Below are 12,313 nucleotides of genomic sequence, written 5' to 3' on the forward strand. Positions count from 1 at the left end.
GACTCAGCAGCAGCTGGGCAGGGGAGAGGGGAGCATGCTAGAGACCTCAACTCCTGACTTTCTGTGAAACTTGTTGTGTGCAGTGACTTCATTTCCAGGAGACGACAGCCATTTAACTGTCCATTAAGAAGGTCACGTGCCCTGCTGAATGTAGATATTAGCAGACGGAAGCTTCTTTGACTGGATAAGGTGTCAGTGAAAAAACCAAGAGGAGAAAACCTGTTACAGCTTCCAATACTTTAGTCTCTATACATGATTTGGAGCCAACACAGATTTGGAATTAGTCAGGGTTCAAACTGAAGCCCTTTCACTTAGTATGTGTGGTGTTGACCAAGCCCCTGGACCTCTCTGAATTTCACTGTATCTGTCAAATGAGACAGTGGAACTAGATGATCTAAGGTCCCTGCCAGCTGTAAATTTAAGAACCTAATCCTGTCTTCCCACAGGTAATCTTGCTACTTTCAAGGCTCTAAAGTGGTTGTTTTAAATTGTAGAAAGAGCCAGAGTTCACAGATCTTTGTTTTACTCCACCTCTGACTCTTAACTAGATTAACCTCCCTGAACCAAGATTTCCTCCTCTTTCAAACTGAGATGAACCTTTCATTACTAATCTCAGAAGACTGGAGGGGGGTGGGGTTTGAAGGTAGAAGATGGAATAATTTGCTATGGAAACGGAACTCTTCTATTCTATCATTATAATAATGATAAATGTAGTTATACAAAGAACCATACAAAATGATCTATTACCATTATTATTCCCAGATGTATGCTGGAATGATCAAATATGCACTAACATTTTTGTCATGTATAAATATGAATATGATTCACTTAACAATTTGGAACTGCATACTAACAGAATGACAGTGTTCTTCAAAGGTTTTCTTCTTTTACTTTCCACCCCAATTTTTTGAAAGAAAATGTTTTATTGAAACTTTGTTGTTTTTACATTAGTTATTTATAAGTTATCTCCTCTCTTTCATCCCACTCCCCCAAAAAGTCCTTTCTTTTATAAATGACAAATATTTAAGAAAAAAAGACAAGTGACCTAGTCTGATAATGTATATACAATTCTATGTTCTACATACAGATTTTTTTTTAAATGGGATAGATGCAGAGGCAAAATGGTTTTTCTTCTAAAGATTAGATGATAGATTTATGGTTAGAAGACTTTAAAGATGAGGAAGCCTAGGGAAGTCAAGTAGACCACAGATTCAAAGAAAGGTCTCCTCATTTCAAATCGAGTGTTCTTTGACTATATGTTATGTTGCCTTGTTACAGTCAATTGTTGTGTCTGCACAAAATAAAATTGTTTCAATGTCTATTTTTTTGTTTTTGTTTTTGAACTGTTTTCAACCACATTCTGCTATCCAGTCAAACTGGTCCTCTTTCCATTCCTTAAGTATGACCCTCTTTCTTGTCTTGTTTGCACTAGTCAGTTCATATGCCTACATTTTCTCCTTACAAGACCACCACCCTCTGCATAGAAGCAATCCCTCACTTCATTGAAGATGTAGTTTAATACCATCTTCTGCATTATTTTTTCCTATTCCTATCAACTGCTGTGACCTCTTATTACCTTATATTAACAACTCTAGATATATTTGTGTTAACTTATTTTTATGAATCAAATGTGTACTTATCTCTTCTGTTAGAATGTAAGGATCTCACTAGTAGAGGGTATTTCATTCTTTGTACTTATGTCTCAATGCTTAGCACAGAGTAGGTGTTTGATAAATGTATGTTAGTGGTTGAGTGGGGAGGAGAGTAAGTGGTGGAAAGGGACATATTATAAAATTCCCAATGTAATTTTAAATACATATAGTATATACATGTATACATACACATTCATGTACACATATACATATATGTATTTGTATACATACACACATATGGAGAGAGAAAGGGAGGGAAGGAAAGAAAGAGGGGAGAGAGGAAGAAAAGGGAGGGGGGAAGAAAAGAGAGAGGGAAGGAGAAAGATGGGGGAATGAGGTAATAGTCAGCATGGTGATCCTTTATCATTGCAAGTGAATGGCCAATATCTTTATTGGCAGGTAGAGTAAAGGACAGAAAGTACTCTGTCTTGGACTTTTTCAATGTCATGTTCCTCCAGTCAAGGTTACAACTTTAAGCAAAAAGAGGGAAATAAACTCTCTGAAGTCTTTTTTCATCACGCTAAATGCTTTATTCCAGATACAATGTCTGTAGGCCAACAGGTGAGAGAGAACCATGCCCAGAGAGTGTGTGACAACTAACAAAGCACATTCAACCTTCCTTCTGGTCAGTTCATTGTCCTGGAGATGAGAATTGGAGTCAGGGAGATCTGAATTCAATTCAAGCCTCAGTGACTCACATTGCAGTATGAGTCTGGGCAAGTCATTTCACTTTTACAAGACTTCACCCCAACCCCGATCTTTGGAATAAAAAAGTTGGATTTAATGGTTCCAAAGTTCCTTCAGCTCTAAATTGATTATCTTATGACAAAAGGTCTTTCACTTTGTAAAAAAAAAAAAATTTCAAGAAGTTAATTGATCATTTTCCATGGGGAATAAAAGATCATCCTAAATAAAAGTATCTGAGACACTCAAATCAAATTCTCCCATTTCCCTGACATTGCTGTGAACATAGAGATATGGCCAAAGTGTTTCTGGTATGTCTTTTTGTCTCCCTCCAAAGCAAAGGGTGGGATTCCCTAGATCTGCAGTTGACACTATGCCTCGGTTAAGTAACATTCTGCTATGCATTTGATGAAACTGTTACATTACCCTGGAACTAAGGCTGCTATAAAACTTGCATTTCATAGCTTTGCAATAGCTTTAAAAATGTGAACTGATGCAGACTGAAGTGATTAAAATCAGGAGAACAATTTACAAAGTAATTAAAAATGAAACTGGAAATACCTCTGCAATACTGAAAAATTCTTATCGATACAATGACCAATCATTATGCTGGAAGACTGATAAATCAGGCTTCCTAACTCTTGGAAGAAAGTGTTACACCAGAGATAAAAAATGAGATACATTTTCAGAAACAATATTCATGAATGACATATCTAATGTATGAGGGTTTTTTCTTTTTGTTTGTTTGTTTGACAATTTATCACAAGAGAGGGCTTTTTACATTTATTTTAGGGGGATAGTGGTGAACAGAGTAGGAAGAGTGATAAAAAAGAAAGGAAGGAAAATATCAATAAATTATTTTAAAACATACAAGAGAACAGAAGTTAAAAAGGGGACACAACCAAGTTTTTGTTACAGTCCTCATGTTAAATTTAATATGTGTCTAAAGATCAAGCTTTGAATAATAGATTTATCATTACACATGCAATACCCTTGTTCTTCTTTGCATATGGAAGTTTCTGTGTTGTTTGTTAAATTCATATTTAACAAAGAAACACTTTAAAGATCGTTACAAAAACATCCATTTGACTTTATTCAGCAACAATGCCTCCAAAAGGTTAGAAGATCTTTGTATTCTGTAACTATCATTTCCAAAATCACTATTCTTTACACCAAAAGTTTCTAATCAGCAACAAAAGATGACATTGTACGCATCACTGGACCCCATATATGTAGCTATTACCTTGTCATATGTCATCAGCGAACACCACTTTCAGAAGGAAATCTATTTTAAACAACCTGTCAGAGGTAATTGGTGTATCCTGTAAAATAATCCTTAATAAATAAATATGTAAAGCCTATAATGTAATGTGAATTGTTTTCTTAGAATATTCAATAGGGTATTGTCAAATCCTTTTAAGTTTTAAAATTAAAGGACAGAAATTCTTTCATAATATATTATGGAGAGATTTCTAGTCAATGAATCTGAATAATGTCCATGTTCTGGCTATAGACATTGTATAAATTTCAGTTTTAAAATGCACACATATTCATGTGTAAACGTACATTGAAAAATGTACATTCATATAGCTACACACACATATGTATTTATCAATTTTCATTAAATTATACTCCCAGACACATAAAATAAATACATGTGCATGTATTTATGTATATCATATGTATTAAATATGCATCTATATATTATTCTATCAATTTCTATTAAAATGTAAAATTACATATATATGTATATATGTCTGTATATGTATATGCAAATTTTCATGCAAGTGAATATATATGCTACCTATAGCAGGTTCACATCATACTATATGTGATTTTTCTGCATGTCAAAACTGGACATACTCATAGATAAATACATTATAATCAGGGAGTATCTTTCTTACAATAATCTTTCTGAAATCCATAATAATTTCAAGTGTGTTTTATATAATATTTGCATGGGAGATGATGAGAGGAGAGAAATATAGTATGAGTTCCCTTTTTTACAAGGAAATGATATTTCAGCAAAATTCCCTACTCTTATTGTCATCTATTAGTTGAGAAAAACCTTTCAGACAATGAAGAATTTTGTTGTCAATTTAACAACAAATAATTATTGAATATTTGTCAATGATTTAATAAGTCTGAGCAAATTGTCTTGCTAATTTAATTTAATTTAAAATATTTTCCAGTTTCGGGGAGGGGGGTGTCACTGAGCTTATAGAATAGTGGATAGCATGCTGATCCTAGAGTTTAGAGAACTTGGCCTCAAAACCCATGTATGACAGCTAGTCGCTATGAATCCTTAAGGAAGGTATATAATATCCCTAAGCTTCAGTTACCTCATCTATACAATTCAATGGATTCTATAATGTCTACAATCCCTTCCAACACTGTCAATTAAAAAAAAAACAACTAAATGGACTGACTAAATTATATATTTAACTTAATTGAAGTAATTGGATTAAATGTTCATGAAACCATGAGCTATAAATACCAAAATAACCACTAAGCCCCCGAAAAGTTTAATTGTTTTTTAAAAAAAAAGTTTGCTTATATTTTATATAGAAACCACCAAAGAACTAGTTTGACTGACATTTACACTCACTGGATTGACAGAGGAAAATGTCTGGAAATGAATTTATCATAAATCAAATACATTTATTAACTGCTTAATATATATAAAGTCTTCCACTATTACCCTACAATGATGCATCTTCCAAACACAAAGATAACCTGTGGTTCTAGACTGCTATGCCATTCCAGGAAAAAGAAACAAAAATAAAAACAAGAGACCTCTAATCGAGTTTACAAATACGGAAGAGACAAAAGAAAAAAGTTCAGAGCAGAGACCTCATGAAAGATCCATGTCCATTGAGCAGTCTAGTTACATTAGCAAAGGCTGAATACCAGGATAAAAGGGTTTGCTTTGGCCATAGCAACTCAGGAATGTGCCTAGTAAGTCCTGAATAGGCTGCAACCATCAGGTGGGCAAATTCTTTCATAAGAAGCCTCAAATCTTTTGAAATCCTAGATACTGGGTTGTGTAAAGTACTGAAGTATTGTAAATAAGTACTGTGTGTATATCTATATATGTATAAATATAATATGCAGATATGCATATATATGTATATATACACGTAGAGAGAGATAGTATATATTTGTGTATGTAGATGTCTAACCCTTTCTTCAGTGGTCTTTAAGAAACCTCTCAGTGCGTGAAAAGATAAATCTGCATATATGTAGATTATGCATATACAAATAAACATTGATATACATGCATTGTTCATATATGCATGTATGAATATAATATGTATGTATATGTATGAATGTATTTCTGCTTCGTTGGAAATTTTCTTAGAAACTTTTTATGTTTTCACTATATTTTTTTTCCCTTAAAACTTTGGCAGGACTTTTTTTTTCTCCTAACAAGTGTCCTTCACTAGATTCTCAATGTGTTTATTTCCATATCTGCTTCTTCAGAGATGTTTATTCCTTTTGGGTTTGTTTGTTGCCCACTTCCTTCAAGTTCTCAAAGAGAAGATGTTTCTTAGGGTCAAAATGGAGAATACTTCAACTCTCACAATGCCTATCCACATTTTGTTTTGTCGCATTATGCTTTGTTTTGTTTAGTGTCAAGTCAGATGGGCAAACCATGTCTAAAAGGACCATATCTAAATGCCTGTCAGACTGTATTTCTCATTGTTAATCACTGGCAGGCATTAGGTTACAAGGCCATGTCAGAGCTCATTTGATCTAAGGGATGTTGGCTTTACTTGCCAACATTAGATTGATTCTTTTCCAGGACAACAGTAGAGTTGACACAATCCCTTCCTTTTCCTAAAGCAAGGTGATTGAATTTCTAGTGAAGGATGTATAATTATTAGCAAATGAGAGTTATTATTAAACTGCCTATATCCTCTGACCTATTAATATCACTACTAGGTCTATTTCCAAAGATGATTATGGAAAAAAGGAAAGGAACCTGTATGTTCTAAAATACTTATATGAGCTTTCTTTGGGATGGCAAAGAACTGGAAATTGTGGGGATGCCTGTCAATTGGGGAATGACTGAACAAGTTGTGATATGAGATTGTGAGTGACAAGTTCAATAATCTTAGAAAAACATAGATAGATTTGCATGAAATAATGCAGAGCAAAATGAACAGAACCAAGAGAACATTATATATAGTAATAACAATATTGTTTTAAGAACAATTTTGAGTAAGTCATTTTGACTATTATAAATACCCAAATTAACTACAAAGGACATATGAAAGAAGATGCTATCTGCATTCAGAGAAAGAATTGATAAATAGAAGTATGTACAGAATAATTTTGCATGTTTATATATGCACATGTATTTGTTCTAATAGTAGTCATATTTAGTGCGGGGGAGAGAGAAGAAAAAAGGAAAAAGGAAATTTACATGATAACTTTATTATATATTTAAAAGGAATAGCAAATTGTACACAATAGATTTGAAATTTCATGTTTGATCATCATTGTTATTATACTATGTTATGAAAATGATAGTTTTATTCCATAAATTATAAATAAAATAAAAATTAGATAAAAAATTCAACTATCAAACCTTTTCTCAGGTAACCCACATCTTCCAACCTCTGATCCACCCCCACCCAAACCAATTGTAATTTGTTTTTACTGGACCTCTACAGTCACTACTGGCTCTAAATTTATGTTGCTATTATCTGTAGTCCTGGATTCACATTCTGACATACCATAATGTGACCTTGACCAAGTTATTTTCTATATCTGAACCTGGGTTTCTATGTCTATAAAACAGTAGTGTTATAATATAGATGACTCTAAAAGGTCTCTTCCAGCTCTCAATCTATTCAGCTCATTATCTTTATTGGCATTTTTTCTTTCTTTCAGAGGCTAATGCTCAGGTATCTTAGCCTCTGGTTCAATCATGCTTCAATATATTTATTTAAAGTATTCTTTTTTTTTCAGGAGGGTGAAAATGCTTTACAACATTATCATCTGGTTTCAGAAAGTTCTTATATCCAATATATTTATTAAAGAAGAACTGAGAATGAAAGGGAAGAGAAAAGGGGAAAAAAAGTTCACCAAGATGGTCAAGAGAAGGCATCTGTGAGTTGAATTCTCTTTTAAACTACAACTGACCTATTTACATTTTACTATCACTTTGAGAGCAAAGCTGAGAACTAGCCTCTTGGTACACAATGGATGGGTTTGATATCTAGCCCCAGGCAGTTTGACAATTTGAGTATGATTAATTAAAAAAAAAGAATAGAAATCAGAAAATATCAGTCAAAAAAGTGAGAGATAACTTCTTTGGTATTGTGATATTTACCCAAACAGAGTGAATTCATTTCCCTAAAGTACTTGTTCTTTGATAAAGTAAGCATTTTTCTTGACAGTAGCATTTTTTCTTTTTTTTCTCCTTTTGATAACATAACAATAGCAAATGACATTCAATAGCAATGCATTTCTTAAAAATGTAATAAAGCATACTCCATACACCTAAGAGGAAATGTCACTTGAAAAAGAACTGATCAGTGCCTCTGTCCAGACATTAACCTGGGAGATTCAGTTCTTTGGGAAATTATATTTGTTCCACTTTTCTTTTTAAACACCTTTTCCTCCATCCTTTCCTACTTCCCCATCTCAATTCAAGAAATAGGCAACCTAATTGCCTACTAGGTGCCAATCTTGTTGAACTCAAAAAGGAAAAAATAAAGTCCCTATCCCAAAGATTACATTCATTTGGGAGGATGCAGTATATACACTGGGGGCAGCTACATGGTGCCTTGGATAGTGCTGAGCCTAGGGTCAGGAAGACTCATCTTCCTGAATTCAAATCTAGCCAGATACTTACTAACTGTGTGACTCTGGGCAAGTCACTTAATGCTGTTTGCCTCAGTTCCTTATTTGTAAAATGAGCTCGAAAAAGAAATGGCAAACTGCTCCAGTATCTTTGCCAAGAAAACCCCAAATGAGAGTCAGGCAGAACTGAAATGACTCAACAACAAATGTGCCAGGCACTGTGCTAAACACTAGGAATTCATTGTTCAGTCATGTCTTACTGTTTTAGACAAGATACAAAACAAAATATCTTCCTAGCCTTCAAGGCACTTAGAATCTAATTACAGACTGCATTTGAGATGTTTGGATTCAATATCCAGGGCTAATCCCAAACCTAAATAGGTTTTCCGTTAGCACTAAATTAGAGCCAAGTGTAATCCCAATCACGTAGGGATTAACAATTCAATTCTTTCATTGTCATTATTGTTCAGTCACACTCACGTGTGTTTGCCTTGGCTTTTTTTTTATTTGTTTGTGTTTTTTGGGGCTAGGCAATGGGGTTAAGTGACTTGCCCAGGGTCACACAGCTAGTAAGTGTTATGTGTCTAAGGTCAGATTTGAACTCAGGTCCTCCTGAATCCAGGGCCAGTGCTCTATCTGCTGCACCACCTAGCTGCCCCATTGCCTTAGTTTTTAAATAAATTAGAATAAAGGACTAAATTTTTTTGATTTCATGGCTATAAGGAACTCCCAGTCAATAAAATCATCAACAAGCTAAATAACAGCTACTCCATTTTATAGAAGAGGAAATTAATTGAAGCTGAGAGAGGGTAAGTGGGCAAGTCACTTACCCTCTCTCAGCCTCAGTTTTCTCCTCCATAAAATGGAGATGGTAAGCACTTACCTCTCAGGGTTGTTGTAAGGATCAAATGAAATGATAATACAGTACTTAGTGAACATTAAACTGCTATGTAAGTACTAAGTACTGTAACAAAAGGAAGAATGCTATGCTTTTCTAGCCATGAAGATTATATCATCATTCTCAAAAAAAATTATGGAAAGAAATAGTAAAGCACTTTGAAAATGTTAAGTACTAAGAAAAATATAGAACAATAGTGGCAGAAAAAAAGATTTTAAGTTACCTTTAAAAAACATATACTTTGAAATCTATGTCATCCCCTACACATTATAAGACACAGAAAATTTAATTTCATTTTACCATCACAATCTAAGCAAAGGCAAGTCCACTGGGGGCATGCAATTTGGGAGTTGAGTCTACTGAAAGAAAGGCAGATGGGTGAAGCCAGACAAAAGGGGGTTAAAGTTGGTACAGCTGGTGATCATTAGCAACCATCACGATTGAAAATAGAGGCTGTAGGAATCTAAGGGTGGGGTTGCCTCTGATCAAAAAGAAAAGAAAGAAAGAAAAGTGGACAAATCCAAGAAAAGGAAATATTCTAATGCTGATGTAGAAATTGTGATTGAAGCTGTTAAAAAAAATCTAAAAAGTACAATCCCAAACAATACTTTGAACATCTAAGTAAAAGGAGCACATTTATATTTTTTGAGTAAAGGCATGCTTCATGAACTTTGGATGTTAAATCAGGATATAATTCCTATAACTACACCATTATTATATAGTGAAATCTTTTCTTTTATCCAACATTCTATCAACTAGACTGTTCATTAGCTCTTTGATATATTTACTGTATGAAGATAATTGATGCTCATCAATGTCAGCCTGAAATGCCTTCTCAATTAAAGAATAGATAAAGAAAAGATAAAGAATAGATAAATTATACTAAAGATCAATTTTAATGTTAAACATATTTAATTATAGTGCACTCCTCTGAAGCTAGTCACAAAGTGACAAAGTGATACAAAATTTATGAGATTTGAGTTCACAAGTTCCTGTCTATTTAGCAAAGGGTTTTTAAAATGGAGATGCCTTTTTGGCCCAAGACTCATCTACGAGAATTCTATTTTGAATTCCAAGAGGATACTGACTAATTATTTCCAACCAACTTTGATGAAGACTACCTCTTGCCTATAGTGGACCAAAAAATGTAAGTGACTTTGTGAACAGAGAGAGTCCAGGGAAGTACAAGTTGGTATCTATAGCAGCTGCAGTCTCCAACCAATTTTGTTACATAATTCATGTGTAAAATTTGTGCACGGAGAGCAGCTAAAATACAGTGTATTTACTTATTTAGAAGTTATATAATGCATTATTATGCATTATACTCATATACATTCTAAAACACAAAATTAAAATTATACTATTTGCATTTATTCTCTTTATATTAATTCTCTATTACTTATATAGAGTATATTTATTTACATATGTGCATGTATATTATATGTAATATAAGTACATAGGTAATATGTGTATGTACTCTATGTACACATAAATATGCATCCTTGTATATGTGTATATATGAATGTATGATCTCTGTTTTTTCCTATACTTTAGAGTTTGGGTTATTTCATTCTTTATATTTAAATTGCAGCATTGCACAGGTAGTAAGAGCTTAAGAAATACTTGTGGATTAATGATATAAAGTTAAAATGTATTTGATCCTGGAGTTAATAAGTAACTGGAGTTTGCTGAGTAGAGAAGTGATGTGGGCAGATCTGCAATTCAGGAAAATCACTTGTGGAGGCTAAATTAAAGAAGGGAGAGGCATGAGGCAGTGACCTCCACTTAGGAGGTTATTAGAGTAGCCAGGATGAGAGGCAGTGAAGATCTGAATTATGGGGTGGACCTGTGAGCAGAGAGAAGAGGATGGGTGAGGGAAATGGTGTGGAGGTACATAGAATATCACAAATCCTCAGGGCTTACCAATTTAAAGTCCACAGGGATATGCTTGATTTTGGTTTGCTCAGCCAATTGCACTTACAAACTTGATTCTATCAAGTCAGAACAAGTCACTGACAAAAATTGATTAAGTGCTTATGCTACATCAGGCAATGTGCTAAGGGTTATGGATACAAAGGAAGGCCAAAACAGACTGTGTCCAGAAGGACCTCACAGTCTAATGGAGGAGATGACATGCAAACGACTACATAAAAAAAGATATCTGCAGGATAAAATGGAGATAATCTCAGAGGGAAACCTCAAGAGAAGGGTGCTGCAAGGACAAAAATGGGATCAGGAGGTGGTAGTACCTCAAACCTGTTATCTTCTCTTTGTTCTCTGTGACTAAATTAAATAGAATTGAGAAGGGAAGCAGAGGACAAGGCTTCCTTAGACTCATATAAGGATTTTGCTTTTTATTTTTTATGTTAGTTCTTTATAAAGAAAAAGAAATGCTTAAAAGTAGTTTAAAATAGCTACTGTAGTAGGAGGAGGAGTAGTAGTAGTAGTACTAGTAGTACTAGTAGTACTAGTAGTACTAGTAATAGTTGTAGTAGTAGTAGTAGTAGTAGTAGTAGTAACAAAGTCAATATTATTATTATGATGCTAACCCAGACTGCATTATGAAGAACATTGTACCCAGAAGAGTAAAGTGATAGTAATGATTGAAAGTATTCTGTTCAGATCTGAACACTGTATTTTAGGAAGTCATTGACAAGCTGAAAAGTCCCCAGAGGGGACTGAAGTCCATGAGATGGGAGCAATTTCTTCAAAGAATAGTTTTTCATGTCAAAGGAATGAGGCCCTAATATTTCTTCATTATGATAGCTTAAAGAAAGTCAATATGTTTCCGTGCTAAAGACTCACTGATTTAAAAAAGGAAATTGTCCTGGGTAAGTGGCTATTTAATGTGACTCTATTCATAAAATATTTTCTCTCTTAGAGATGAAATAATAAACTCTACCCAGCTCAAAAGTTTCCACAGTCATCATTAGACTCATGTCTGTTCATGCTTTACATCGCTTTTCAGTCAGCTAGGAAATTATTGGGGGATATGATTTTTTATTTCAATCATATGTCAAAAATATTAAAAAGTGCTATTTTTTTCTTCATGAGAAGCTTTGCTGACTGTGTAGACAGAAAGCTAAATATTTAGGCAGTCTATACATTTTCAAATTTTTTTTTCTTTTGTGAACTATTGGGCTGATCAAAAAAAGTCATTCAATTTAATTTGAAAATGATTTTACTCAACTTTGTTGACAGGTGCAATAAAACTATACTAGATAGATAGATAGATAGATAGATAGATAGATAGATAGATAGATAG

The sequence above is a fragment of the Vombatus ursinus genome, unplaced genomic scaffold (genome assembly GCF_900497805.2).
Source record: "Vombatus ursinus unplaced genomic scaffold, bare-nosed wombat genome assembly UNPS02014874.1, whole genome shotgun sequence".
NCBI lineage: Eukaryota > Metazoa > Chordata > Mammalia > Diprotodontia > Vombatidae > Vombatus > Vombatus ursinus.